This window comes from Ceratosolen solmsi, unplaced genomic scaffold, assembly GCF_000503995.2.
Source record: "Ceratosolen solmsi marchali unplaced genomic scaffold, CerSol_1.0 scaffold27, whole genome shotgun sequence".
Classification (NCBI taxonomy): Eukaryota; Metazoa; Arthropoda; class Insecta; order Hymenoptera; family Agaonidae; genus Ceratosolen; species Ceratosolen solmsi.
The window spans coordinates 4,524,339-4,539,774 of NW_011948426.1; positions in this window are offsets into that span (position 1 = coordinate 4,524,339).

The following is a 15,436-nucleotide window of genomic DNA, read 5'->3' on the forward strand; positions in this document are numbered from 1 at the left end:
CGCAACCGCTGCAGCCGCTGCCGCTGTCGTCGTGTCGTCGTGTCGTCGTGTGGCTTACGAAAGAGCTCGCGTGAGTTGAAGGTTGGCTATTAACAAACGAGAGCCTGCGTCTGGAAAAGTGAAAATGCGAGCCGGTGGGAGCGAATTATATGCCATTTTTGTCGAGCTCCTTGCGTTCTGTCTCGTTCGATTCTTGTCCGCGGAAAGGGAATGGGACGAGTCGATCCTTATTCACATTCTTCCTTTATACATACTTGAGCACGGTTGGGTGCTTTTGCAATGTTCCCCCAGCTTCTGCATACTGTGAATCGAGGTCGCCTTGGCCAGGCAAACGAACCTTCCGTTTATTTTCCACTTCCTCGGCTGCTCTTCTCCCATTTCCACTCGTTTGGAATCGCTCAGTCGCTTAACTCAATTGGCTAATAAGCACTTTAATTCATATTGACAAGCGAATTTTGCTTGGTGCTCGGTGTAGTGAGAAGCACAATATTTCTTTTGTTTTTTGTTTTTTGTCTTTTTTATTTTGTTTTTTTTTTTTTTTTTTGTTTATTAAACTATCCATAAACAAGACGAATTGGGAAAGAAGTTTGTAATGTCAAAACCTTTTCTAATCCAATCTAATGCAATCCAGCCACCACTACGTCGCGCGCAAGTCTTTCGCGTTAATAACATTTTCTTCCTGTGGTTTAGCGGAGACCTAATTACGAAAAAAAAATCTATACTAACCTATTAAACGTTACTTACCGCAACGTCGTATATAATTAACTCAAAGATTATTGGTATTTTCGTTTAAAGTTCTTTTTTTTTTTTTTTTTTTTTAAATACACACAAATCACAATGTACTTGTGTATAACTTGGGCACACAAATGAAATATATGTATATATATATATATATATATATATATATATAATATGACATAACTATGCAATTATTTTATTTAATAACTATTGATTATTCAATAGCGTTAGAATTATGAACAATGACACGAAATATTTTCAATCGTACGAATCAATTGTATTCTGATTTTTCGTTTTTCTTCTCGTGGTAAAATCTCGTGGTAAACGTCGGTCGATACATTTCTTTAATTTCTTTTTCCTTTCCAAGGCCATGAGTGGTTCATAGATGAGTCGCAATTTATTCGAATACTTTGGAAATGAATAATAAAATACGCGTTTCTCGAATTCCTATCTATTTATAATAATAGAATCAATAATTAATGATTGTCAATAATTGTTTGATAGTCATCCAATATTAATTCAATGAGATAAGATATCGAAATTTATTAGCGCATAATTTAAATTAATATTCGATTATACGTATAATTACTATTTACTTATCGCTCTGTTGAACTTTTAAAATATTACAGATATTGAAAATTAAGGGAGCCCCGTTCTTGTGAATAACGAATAAAGGAGAAAGTATGTATTAAGCATATTTTAATTAACAATCGACAATTTGCTTTATCTACAAATAAAGTTACCAACACATGTTAAATATTATCTTAAAATTAACACCTTCGACCACAATTTTTATATTCGTATAAATGCATAAATGCATTCTCGATTCTTGAGAAAGTATCGTAGAAATGCGAAGCTCCCTTATGACATTGTAATATTATAAAAAGTATACCATTTACTTCGAAATACGATGTTTCGATCCTAAATATACAAACTTGACATTTGCCTTTTCATTGAGATTGTTTAGCTCGTGTTTAAAAGTAAATTTTAGCCCCTAGAGCGTAATAAGGATAAGAAATTTTTAGTCGAAAATTGTATGGTTAAGGCACCAACTCTATGAAATCTTCAATTACTATTCGTCGCTTATAACCCGTTGCTACAACTATGCCATTATAATTCATATTATTATTATTATAATTATGATTCTTCGTACATCGAGTTTGTTTTATAATGGAGAGCTCCTCAGAATACCTGTTGAAAAAACCTTCATAACCAGTTGACGATCGACGGAATAATGTATATATCCCATAATTCATGCAAATAATTATTTCACTTGTAAATGTATAATTGAAGATGGCTTGCATGATGGGACAAGGTAAAAGTATGGAAACTCGGTAAGTGTCGTATAGACGAGATAAAATGCCGTATTCTATAATATCAAAATATACTCAAATCATAAAGAATGCCGTCTGCCGTACGAATTTGTCTGAATTTTCATAAGTTAGACTGTGATTGCCTCTCTTAGGCTCTTAGCCGAGACACCACGAATAATCCCATCCAATTGGAAATGTGGCAATGATGAATAAAAAACGAGGACCCGTGGGAAGGTCCGAGGGTAAGTGCATCTTTTATTTGCCACTTGTCCTCTCCCATAACGACTGACTGGCCCTCGTCATTTCCAAGAAGACAAGCCAAACTCGGATAAAGAGAACTCGTCCGTAGTCCCGGCGCAAGAACTCAGAAATGCGCATCGATTATGGATCTGCGCGAGCGCGAGCGAATAGGTGAAAGAGGTAGAGAGTAAGATGTAAGATGGTCACGAAGGCGGAGAGTGAGTGAGTGAGAGAGTGAGTGAGTGAGAGAGTGAGTAAGCGAGGGAGGGAGAAGGAACGAGGGAGAGCGAGGGAGCGAGGAAGAGAGAGAGGGAGAGAGAGAGAGAGAGAGAGAGAGAGAGAGAGAGAGAGAGAGAGAGAGAGAGAGAGAGAGAGAGAGAGAGAGAGAGAGAGAGAGAGAGAGAGAGAGAGAGCGCGAGGGAGATTGGCAGGGAGGAAGGGAGGATGGGATCGGCCAAAGATTGATGACCCGCGACTGTGCCCGCGTCTCCCTCTCCTGCGTTCTATAAATGTTCTGGACTCACGGGACCGAACGAGGCAAGCCGTCTACGCGACCCCTGAACCCGACCGACGAGCGCCTCAAGGGCGGAAGCCAACGAAAATAAAGAAAGGAGCGCAGTTCCTGCATTGTCTGCGCTACGTGATTCATCACCTTCCCAAGTTTTTCGACTAATTTCCTTTATCCATTGCATTCGCCTCTCGGCAAACCAAAGCGCCCGTCAACCGTCCAGCGAAATACACTTTCAATTAAATTTCCAATCGTTCCCGTACTCGCCTTATTTTCCCTCTCGCAACCGTAACGCACACACCTCGCTCCCCTTGCCACCTCGCCCCCCTCCACCTCCGACCCATTTGTGTTTCATTTTCAATCGTCCGCAACTTTAGCCACGCGGACTCCCTAGGGCGAATTTTCCGCGGAGAACAAAGCGCGCGCATCGGGACGAGTACTCGCGGGGGCGTGTTACTCCCTCGTTTCTTCCTCATCATTTGTCATCCCGGTTGCTTGCAAAGACGCGTCCCGAGATGTGACGGGAGACCCGCGCGCGAGCTTTTTGCCAGTGAACTATGACTAGATGAGCAGCGTCTGCGAGGCACGAGGATGCGCCAAGGTGTCGCAGACACAATGTTTCTTCCTACCATCGCCCCCACTTCCCCACTTTTACCTTACGCCGACACGCCTACTAGCCAAGTGTTGCAGCTTGCCGTGGAATGGTGGGGGCGAGAGAACAGAGAGAGAGAGAGAGAGAGAGAGAGAGTGAGTGAGTGAGTGAGTGAGTGATGGTAAGATGAAAGGGTGGGGAATGGGGGGTGGGGTGGAATGAGTGGAAATTATAGGGATGCAGGAGGCAAAAAGTCAACGTTGGGTGTTAATGCCGTAAGTAGCGGAGCTTATGTCGGTGTTAGACGCGCGAGCAAAGAAACGTTGGAGGTAAGCGCGGGGATTAGTCGTGGAATTTTCCTTTTATCTTTTATTTTTTTGAACACCCCCGTTTTTTATTTCTACTGCGCGTAAGAAGGATTTGAAGCGTCGCAAAGTATACGACGATATGGATAGAAATCGATACAATTACGTAATCGCCAGGTTTGCTTGGGTGCGAAAGGAGATGCAAGCGATGTTTGAGAAGTTTTGAATCGAATGTATTTGTAGACTACCGAGAATGCGGATGCCATAATACAAGATGATTTTGTTCCGATAAATATTTACTTAGGACTATTCAAACTTGTATCAGGCGGCTCAAGCATATTTTGTTCTTTTAATCTGATTCAGAAGCTTTTGTGTGCAATTGAACGTATCGCAATTAAAAGGGCATTAAAAACAAGGGAAAGTTACGTTTTCTTATTTGACGGAAAGTATTAATTTTTATCGGATAAAAAAGATGGGAGAAAAAGGGAAGACAAGAAATCGAAGAAAGGAATTGAACAAAAAAATTCTATGTTGTAATTTAGAGTAATTTTAATCTACAATAGGAATCGTTGCCCAGAATTGAATCAACTCCAGTCTTTATTTTCATTATGCATTATCACGGAATTAGTAAGGGTAACCTCAAAGACTACTACCGACAAAATGAAAATGCACTCCAAGTGTTCCAAGGAAAACTCCCTAACATGATGATATTTAATTTTAATTATTCATTCGGGTGAGATTAAAATACGATGAAATGGAATTCTACCCCGAATGATTAGAAGCGAATGTAAAATTATGTTATACAAAAGTTTCTCCTTTACTTTTCTGTAAAAACAGTTGCAGAAATCTTGATAATTATAAGGTATCATTTAAATACGAAATTATAGAATTTTTCCCCCCCCGCCGCGCTCACCAAACCAATTTGCTATCGATGTACTACCACGTAAATACTGAAGAAAATGACGACGATAATTACTGTTCTACGGAATAAAATATCACTGACAATTAAAAAATCTGAGCAAATAAATAGAGAATGTAATTGAAAGGAGGCGTTAGAGCCGTTTAAATGACGTTTCCCAAACACGTTGCACTGTAATGCGCATAATGAGACTTTTAATGAAAGGAAATTGACATCCAAATTAGCATTGAGGAAAAGAAAACGGATAATAAAGCGATTTTAGAATATGAAGAGAGCAATTCATAAAAGTGCTCGTAATAGCGGCAACTTCTTCAGAATATTACCGACCTTGTGGCTAGAGAATCGGAAATGCAAAATCCCAACGACGTCAACACGAGGATATAATGAAGGAGCGGAGAAAAGAAAATGAGAGTCCTGCTTTGAATGAAGAAATAAAAGAGAGTCGAAGGTAGGAAAGAAATGATAAGGAAATATATGCATATTGTAAGGGAAAAAGTTAAAGAGACGAGTGGAGCGAAATGAGCGAGAAGGAAAAGCCTAGTGAAATATGGCATAAAGGGTGCTATCGTGGCTGTATTTGCTTCAGAGTTGGCTGGGGGCTGGGTTATTAAACACTTAAATCTTTCTCAATGAATAAAAAGGCCAGCTAGTAACGCGTAGCGCCACTACTACACGTGAAAATCTTACCCCGCAGGGTAAGAAAAAATAAATACTGGAGAAACAGCGGCTCACGCCTACGGGAGAAAATTCGAGTCAGCGAACGGGAAGAAGAAAGAGAGTGAGAGGGACGGAGGTGGGAGAGGAGCGGTGAGAAGCGATTTTAAATATACCTCAAAGAATATTTTCTCAAATTAAATATTTACTGTAAACGTGGCCCGGGGTGGGAGGGGGGGGGGGGAACAACGAATATGGGGGGGGGGGAAAACGATATAAAGTATAATATGAAATGTCTGCCGGAATTGTACATACATTGACGTTTTTATCAAATATTACTCTACTGTAGAAATTGTATTTGTACCTTCAATGTTTGCCAAAAATATCATCCGACAAAAGAAAACATTTATTAATGGCTGAAAAGGTCTCTCCTTCGCGATTCTCACCTTCCTTTTACAAACTTAATTCCTTAATAAGAATTCCTTGTGCTTTAATTTCTCCAGAACGGAATAAGTTTTCCTTATTTATAAAATAGAAGATTGCTTGTCAATTTCAGGCAAGTTACATTTATTCTCCCTTGTTGAGCAGTTGCATAAAGAAAAAAAAAAAAAAGAAAAAGAAAAAAAAAAAAGAGGAGTATTTGATTCGATTATCCGTAATATATAAAGATTGACCAATTTTTATTTTATTTTATTTTTTCATCTGTTGTTGTTGTTGTTGTTGTTAATTTTTATAAAACTAATCGATAGACTTGTTTGAATTTAAATGTAAGAAACATTTAAATGCAAATTTGTTTTCTGGCGTCAGTCTTGAGGCAATCGATTAATTTATTCTGTACTCCATGTATGCCAGTGCATTGCGAACGGCAAAGTAAATTAAAAAATATCCGCAGTCTCTCTTCGATGATGGTTTTTCATTATTCGAAATATATATTACAATAATGCCTACGAGATAATTAATTCCCGTGCAATATTTGACATTTGAAATATAATAAAAATATTGCTATAATATTAATTTAAATGATGCATGAATGCGTGCGTGCGTGCGTGCGTGCGCGCGTGCGTGTTTGTCGCGACGGTACCAAGTTCAAGTGAAATTAAAATTAATGTAAATATACGAGTCAATATTGTTCAAAGTTTATTAAATATTTTCCAATAAACTTTCCAAATTTTAAAGAATATCATGTATAAGAAAAAAAGAAAACAAGTACACTATTTCGCGATATGATGCATTTAATTTAGTTTTATCATACCCAGTCGACACGATTCTGCTTAATACAATAATAGACTGGCAGAACTTATCGGATGGCTCTAGGCAAAATGCAGCGACACAATATCTCAGTCGATGCGACACGACAAGTCCAAAGGTCGATTTAAAGAGGACAAAGTTGTGCTTAAAGTGCGAGCAATCGAGGGAGCAAGCAAATTCGCGTGGTTAAGAGACTCGGCGAAAAATTCGCGTCTCTCGCGCAAAAACTTCAGCTATCCGTTTCCGCGACTCCGTGCAATCTCCTGCCAATAATTAAAGAGAAGATTTCGCGCAAAGTCCGGCGGCTCACGCCGCCCGGAAGAAAACAATTTCACGTCCGGAGGACGAGGTCGGGAAGTAAGATGGGTCGAGGGCGTTGGGAGAGAAAGGGGGAAAAAAATGAAACGGTAAGTCGCGCTAGATATAGGAAAAAGAGACGCGGAAAATAAGAAGAAGGCGGGAGCATCGGCGTCTTAAAGGGATTTTCCGCGACCCGACTTTTCCCAGCGACCGGTCCTCTCGCTTCCTCTCCCTTCCTCTCGCTTCCTCTCGCTTACTCTCGCTTACTCTCGCTTACTCTCGCTTCCTCTCCCTTCCTCTACCTTCCTCTCGCTTCATCTAGCTTCCTGTGGCTTCCTCTGGCTTCCTCTGGCTTCCTCTGGCTTCCTCTGGCTTCCTTCGGCTACCTCTCGCTCCCTCTCGTAGGCGAGGCTCCGTGGCGCCTGGACGACAGGCAGCCAGGCGGGCGCCTCTGCGCTTGAAAGGGTTTCGCCGTCCGCGCCAAACCTCGAGAGCGACGACGCCCGCAAAATGGGACATGCGATCGAACATTGCGAACTGCTCCAAATCTCCCAGTGTTTATAATATTTCTCGACGATGCATTCTATTAATGGCTACTTTGCTCTACAGCGACGCGGGAAATCGTCATCGAGGACCCAAGGGTCGGGACATGGTTCGTGACCGGGACAATTCAATATTGCAGGGCGCCAACAAATGTATTAAAATTGGGAAAAACTTGGTGGAAAGTTTGGGATTTTTATCCGGTAAATTTGTAGCCGTGCAGAACGGGAATGCGGGAGGGGCGACACCCCGAATGTGGCAAAGGCGCATTGTTCTCGAGCCGTGCAAGGAGCTGCGCAAGAGGGGGAGAAAATGGGCGGCTGGAAGAAAAGATTCCCGCGCCACACAAGTGGACTCGAGGAATTTAGAGGGTAAGGGTCTTCTCGAGTACCCGCGACCACAACTAAGGAGAAGTAGTTTCGTTTATTTAAAAAAACGTACTGGACCGCCTCAGACCGCGATTATATCACATCTTCTAAATTAAACAAGCGTTGGATGCTGTTATTGAGTGAGAAAGGGTAAGATGCCGGCGGGAGTCTCCTTACGGCTCGTGGCTGTCGATATTCACTGCTGCCAAAATCGTAATGGCCTGTGCGGATGGAGTCGCGAATTGCCGATGTGAGAACGTCAATACTGACCTCCTAAGCCGGCAAGTGTAATAATGCAACGATTTATGTGTGTGAGGGCCTAAATTTAACGACGGACGACCTTAGTATCCTCCCGGCACTCCGCAAAGTATATGAATGTTAAAAGGATTCTGTATGGTCGTATGATCATAATCATTATTTGCCCCTTGAGCTATCGGAGGTCGATTTAAATAAATCTAGCGATATATTTACAGGGATCGCTCGACTTGAAATTTATTCATAGTAATTCGCTGCTCATCGCCTACGAATGTGTTGTAGGAGTTTGCTGAGAGGATGCTGATTCGTCGATGTAAATTTTACGAATTCTTAAGTTTACAAAATCGTTAAGAATAATCGAGCGAAAAGGCGCGGCTAACCGTTGAAATAGGCTCGTACGCATATTAATTATATAAGAAGAAATTCATTACGTAACATGTAAAACAAACGAATTTTTTATTTTTTTTTTTATTTTTATTTTTATTATTTACAAAATATAATTGATCGTAGCGAAAGATTAATTAAAAATCTTATTAAATTAAGAATTTAAGCGCATAATAGACTCGAATAGATTACTATTATACATTTTAATTTACAAATGTAAGAATGATGAAAATACTTAGTAAAAAATATTTTCCAAGGAGAAATAATTAAATTCCGTAAGGTAAATGTCTTGTACCTATATTATGCGATGTGAGTAGGTAGTGGAGCGTAGGTTTTATAAAGCATTTATTACAATAATGAATTTATCGAAAGCGTAAGTTGTTTTATATTCTGTCGAGATATGAAATAAAAATTATTGTAAAGACATTGATAGACTTTAAGCGCGCATTGTTTAAATTATATAATAAAATTTTCTTTTACACGGCTCGACGATAATTCTTCTTTTCATTAACTTTCGAATGACCTTTACTCACAAGAGCCGTAATATTGACATTTAATAATAATCTAAAAATTGACCATTGTAATCGAATATTTAATATATTTCGATAATTTTGCCGCGAAATATTTGAATTAAATTTAATTATGCTAATGAAAGAAATTGTTACGACTCGTATAGTGTGTGAAAAGAGACAAGAGATAAAAATACAAAGCAATGGATCGTGATACACTTGCTCGTAATTTAGATAATGAGAAAGTTAACAATAAGCAATTAAATAAATTTTATATAATCTTACTATCGACAATATTTATCTACTCGATCAATCTCTCTTCCACATTAAATTGCGACTATTCATTTTCCTTAATTCAATAAAGGAAAGGTTTCTGAGCCAATCACTCGTTCCTTTCACGTTTCCATAACAACTGCAGAGCTGTGATGCGAAGGATACTCATGGAGCAAAACACTTGAAAATAATTGAGCACGCGTTATAGAAAATTCATGGTATAAAATAAAGAAAATTATTCGAACACACATGATCGTCGCGTTAGACCCAAGAATCGCCGAATGTTAAAAGCCCCTGATAATTATAATTAATATTCGCGTTTTCCCGCACTGGGAGCCAATGATTCGGAGGTGAATCAGGTTAAGCGCGTCTGAAACTTTCAAGCACTCGAAAAATCGATATGGCGAAACAGCTTGCTAAAAATAGAACGAATTAAAGTGCTGGCTTCCACTTAAATGATTTTTAATAAGTTTTTATTAAAGGAGTTCAACGGTGCCGTGGTTTATGTTAAAACACACGCCAAATGCACAAGTTCGAAAAACTTGCCTTTGGCTTTAATTAATGCTAATGTTTACGTCACTTTCCAAGCTTCGTGCTTAAAATTATATTCAGCCTGCAGTCCGAAAAGGACGCTATGCGCGTAGAAATCTTCGTTCGAGTTATGTTTCCACATTACATCTACATTTCATCTATCTCCAATGGACGAAAGTACTATCATAACAAGGATTTTTAAGGACGGTTATACGTCAATAGTTATTGAAATTGAATCGAAGATGAAAACGATAGTCAAGTGGAGGAATTGCTTTTTTTGTTTGTTTGTTTTTTTGTTTGTTTGTTTGTTTGATTGTTTGTTTGTTTGATTGTTTATTTGTTTTTATCCAACTTGAATATCTGCCCGTAGAAGTAAAATTAAATTGAATGGATTTCGCTAAATCAATAGAATGGGATTACCCTTGGCGAGACGTACGAATCAACTTCGAGATTTAAAATCACGGGATGATCGCACGTGCGAAGAGGAAAGAAATGCCAACTCAATGAGCATTAAATGTCTAATGAAAAATCAATGTCAGGGAAAAACCACCGTGTGGCCTATTAAATAATAGACAATGCGCGTGAGCGCTTAAATTATAGATAAATTGCCCGTAACTGAGCTTCTCGCGCAATCGCGTCGAAAGCCCCATAAAATGAGCAAAAAGAGCTAAAGAAAAAGCACAGGGGCTGGTTTCATTAAAGTTTAAAGTGGCGCTTCGAGAACTTTATTCGGGACGTAAACAAAAATAACGCAACAACTCCGCTCGAGCTTAAAGCCGAAAGTTCAAGAGCGTTCAATCCGACGTTTGCTCCTACGACCTATAACACCCCGTGCCGGAAATCGGAAATAGCTAGTGCGCATCGCGCATTGAGTGCGCGGGGCCGCGAAGCGAGAAATAATGCGAGAGATCCCCGAGTCAATATAGCGATACTAGGCTGCGTTACGCGGCTGGAGATTCGCGAAAAGGGCGATAAAGGGGGGGGGGGGGGGGGGGGGGGGAGCCGTTAAAAAGAGCTTCGTAGCGTTACTCCGCTTTTCCGGGCACATTGTCTTTGCGAAAAGTGGATAAAGACTGCCGTTGCTTAGTCGCGCCGCGATAAAGGGTTTGTAGGAGAAGGGACAGCCACTCGAGAAGCCGAAGGTGGTAAGTAGAGAGGCGCAACGGGCGTCGGCTTACCCAATTTGTCAAATTCCTCGGGTATTTTGCGCACTGGGCGGCTTACTTGGGACTCTGCACGCGTTGAAAGAAAAGCCGGGGCAGGACACTATAAATATATATATATATATATATATATATATATATATATATATAGAGTTGGATGAGTGGATTGAGTCGTAGTCGAGAGCCACCCTGGATACAGAGCTGATAGCGGACGAGGGAGGCTGAGGGGAGAAAGGAATACCGGATGGTTGGGCGATAGAGCGCGAGAGGAAGAGGTGGAGGAATAGGGGACGGGAATGGGAGTGGGCGGGAGGTAGTGTACAGAAAGAGATCGATTCTCGGCAAAGGATTACAATGCGCGCATAACGGAAGGGGCCTAGCCTTTATACTTTTATACTTTTAACGGGATTTCGGCTGAAGATGTTGTCGAGAGGAACTCGACACTTATCGAGCCAACGAAATCGGTTTAGCGTTACCGACTACATAATCGATTTTTTGATTTTGGTCCCGGAAATGCGTTCTATCTCCGACTAGCGGCACTTTCGCAGATTCTTGACGACTAGAACGTTGTGAGGGGCTGGAAGTAGAGTTGATTGAGTGGTTAGAGGCCGTTGATAATAATTTCCACGTTAAAAATAGTATGTACGTGTGTATATATATATATATATATATATATATATATAGCACGGGGGCTTGGTATGAGTGCCATTTTTGCAAAATATTCGATTCGATCGTTGCTGCACGTGAACGAACGCTCTTTATAAGTCTTACTTAACCGATCGTTCGTATTAAAAATCGGCCATCACCTCCCCCTTCGATCTACAAGGGACCAATTAATCTTTTCCTCTGGCTCGCAAAATTCGTCGAATTCTGTGTGTAAAAAAAAAAGTTAAGCTCGCTACTTGAGAAATGCGTAGTGGCGAAAATTGACACGATTCCACGTAATGTATTCGCGAGCTCGATGGCGCACTACTTACGTGCCCTAATCCGCAAACACATCTCTGCAAATGTTTGCTGGAAATAAACATTTGGCATAAATCCTGGCAGCCGGCAAACGTAGCGTGCGTACTTGTGGGTTCTTTAACGTTTTCGCGATCCTCGAGAATCCCCGTTTATTGCCAAAACTTGGTCAGCGCGTTCGATGAGTCGGGTCATTGCATCGGTAGTGAAAGACTGTTTGCCATTAATTTGAAAATACTTGAGAAACTAACCGGCGCCATCCCGTCGGAGCCGCCAAGCTGCAGCAGTAAAAGTCTGAAATATTCCACCACCACTCTCAAATATATTAATTACTACGTCATTAATCGCGTCAATTGTTAAAGCTGAATTTAAAGCTAAATGTGAGTAATTCGATCATTTTAATCAGTGTGCTGATTTATTGGTACGAATAGGATCGATATAACAACGGACGTTCGCACGAGACGATCCGAGTATTTTTACGTAAAAAATTCTCAAAGCACCTGACGCTGTATCACTAAGCCACGGTTTTCGTTTCCTAATTTAAATTTTCATCCCTCGTTTGGCCCTGCCCTCTCTAAATTTTTCAGACTATATATATATATATAGGGTGAGAGATGCTTAATGCTTTCTTCGCTGCAAGCGAAACCTCGTCTCTAGCGGTAGAAAAGCGACGCTTGCACACGATGGCCCGAGTGTCCGCAATTTACAGGCGTCCGTTTGCCAACAGCCCGAAGCCGTTAGCAACATCTGCCCTCATACGCATGCCCGATATGCACGCGCGCGCGTGTGTGTGCTCTCTCCTACTTTTCCACCTTATCAGCCGCGGAGAGCCGTGATTTCATCGGGGAAGAATCGCACTCTCGAAGCCGCGGCGCGCCCACTGATTTTCCCCGGGCGCGTGCTCTCGAGGATCGCCAACAATGCGCCGATTCGAGTGTGCACCGGGAAAGCTCGGTAATGCCCGAGGGGTCGCTCCTCTTTGGCCGACGCAGTCAAAACAGAGGGTCGCTGTAAAGGAAGGAGTCTCGAAATATCGGCAGATGGAGAGGGTATTGGCTGTGGCTCGGGTCCGGCACGTCGTCTCTGTCCTAATCCGCTTACGCGCTCCATTGACGTCAGAAGTGCGATGTTTTAGAGATGGTGCGCGTCCGAATTCGCCCTGTCTAATGTGTTTGTTAAATGTGGATGACGGATCGTGGAGCTGGGGTGATTGAGGTGAATTGAGGTGGGGTGCTTGGGAGGGGCGGCGACGGGGTAAGGGGAACGATAAGGTGGTAAGGGGTGTTACGGGAAGGTGGTCGGGTAGCAATGGAGGGGAGGGACTCAAAGAGATGGATTCGCAAATAGAAAGAGATTGGAGGAGATGGGAAATTTCTCGGTTAGGTGGACGAGGGGAGAGAGGAGCGTAATCTCGTGTATTTGGACGGCGGAGCTCGTAACCCTCGGGCGGCCGCACATTCGCGGTATTATATATCCATGGGCTTTTCTAATTTGTAGGCTGCGGATTTGCAAAAGAATCGTGGCGCCTCGTTTCTGGGGCGGCTGCGTTTTCCTTTCGTGCCGGGAAATGGCGACGCGCCGCCACACGCGGGGCTACATTGGATTTTAATGAATGTGCTTCGGTTAATTAAGATACGGGGAGAGAATTACGGACCCGCGACGGACTTTCTAGGTGTGATTTATGGCTTCGTGGAGTCTCCTTGAAATACGCCTGCGCGTTGCGAACGTCGGACTCTATTCGGCGGCGGCGTCGTTGGGCAATTGTTTTCGGTCACGAAGGGCGTCGTGCGAGATGGCCTTTTTCTAAATATATGCGCCTCGCTCGACGAGCTTCAATTTATCCGAAGAATATTACTAGGTTCGTTATCATACGATACAAGGACTCTGATCGCTTAATTAGCAAAATCCTAAATTTCTTATGTAATTCGTCGCGCAATTGTCACGCCAACCTTACAAAGTCTTAAAGTAAAATGAATGAAAAAAAAAAAAAAATGCGACCGATTGTATTATTAACGTCACGACAACTGCTGACACCCCAAGTATATTTACTTGACTGTTACCCTACGTTTTCAGCAAATCGTTATATTTTTTTATCAGTTTTTTTTTCTCGGCGGAGAGAGAGAGAGAGAGAGAGAGAGAGAGAGAGAGAGTGAGAGAGAGAGTGAGAGAGAACATTTTCTTATGATTTTGATGACATGTAGGGGGAGACTCATGATTTCGGTCTATAGATGCAATATTCAAACTTGATGTGAAATGTACCCAAGCCCGACCGACAAAAGAACCGCGATTATTAGTTTGACTTTGACAATCTCAGCGAAGTACGGGGACATTGAATGACTAAAGGAGCTTCCATACTAATAATTAGCACGATACTTAAGCTTCCTATTATCAAGGCAGCTGTCTTGTTGTCCTTATTCATAATGCGATTAATTAATTCATAATGCCAAAGAGCAGAACGGTGAAAGCGCATCCTGATACGAAAAAATGTTCAATTCGATAAATCAAAGTGTTGATAACCGAGCGGCGATAATTTCAATGCTATTCATAATTCACTTCTCTACTTAACGAATTTCTCAACGAAATGAAAAATCAACTATTTATTGCCTTTCAATGGCTTCAAATTAATGTACAAGAATGGAATGATATTTTCAAGAACGGCAACGCTAATAATACAGAGAAATAATAATTAATCCCCTGAATTTTCATTATGAATATTAAAACATCATTATACATGAATCTGTAATCTGCATAATCGTAACTTTAATGATTTTATTACACGTGCATTAAATTCAGCCCTGTCGAGCTGCACATTTGCTTAAAATTAATTTAATACCCAAGTTCACGTGCAAGTTCGTTGACAGGTCAAACCGTTCACATGTAAAATAGATTATCACCTCACTCTTTCAATCTATATATCATTATGTATTATGTGCAAGGCATTTTATCTACGTGTTAGACCATGATGTGGCAATAACAATGGCACAATAATCATAATAAAAGTGGCGATTCGCTTGTGAACGACAGTCTGGAATAAGATAGGAAGTACGGGAAACGAAGACGTAAAGTCGAGAGGCGAGAAGTCCCGTTGCTCGGGGCCAACTTTTCCGTCGCACACAAGTTCACAGTCGTAACAACCCCAATGACATTTCTCCTTTCTCCAGCTCCATCGAGCAAGGCGAAGCATTACACTTTTCATCGCCTATTGGCTCGCAGCCCTCCTCACGCCCCATCCCCATTCCTCGTCGTTCCATTTCATCCAATCCCATCCCCCCACCGCCGACCAAACAATTTTTATAATAGAAGTTAGGCTCCGATACGCCTCTGTGGCATCGATAGAGACTTGGAAAAAAAACACCCGATCGACTCGCAAATCACGGCAGCTAAAATGCGCAGCCCGAGGTTCCCCCAAGTCATCGCGAAGCTGGCGAGACTGGCGCATTTGAACGGTCGCGCTCGGCCTCCATCGTTGGAGGGATGTTTGTAGAGGGATGGCGAGGAGGAGGAGGAGGAGGCGGTGGAGGAGGCGGTGGAGGAGGCGGTAGAGGTTGGCGGTGGAGGAGGTGGTGGAGGAGAAGGAGGAGGAGTACGAGGAGGCAGGGAGGGTAGAGAGAGAGAGAGAGAGAGAGACGGGGGGGG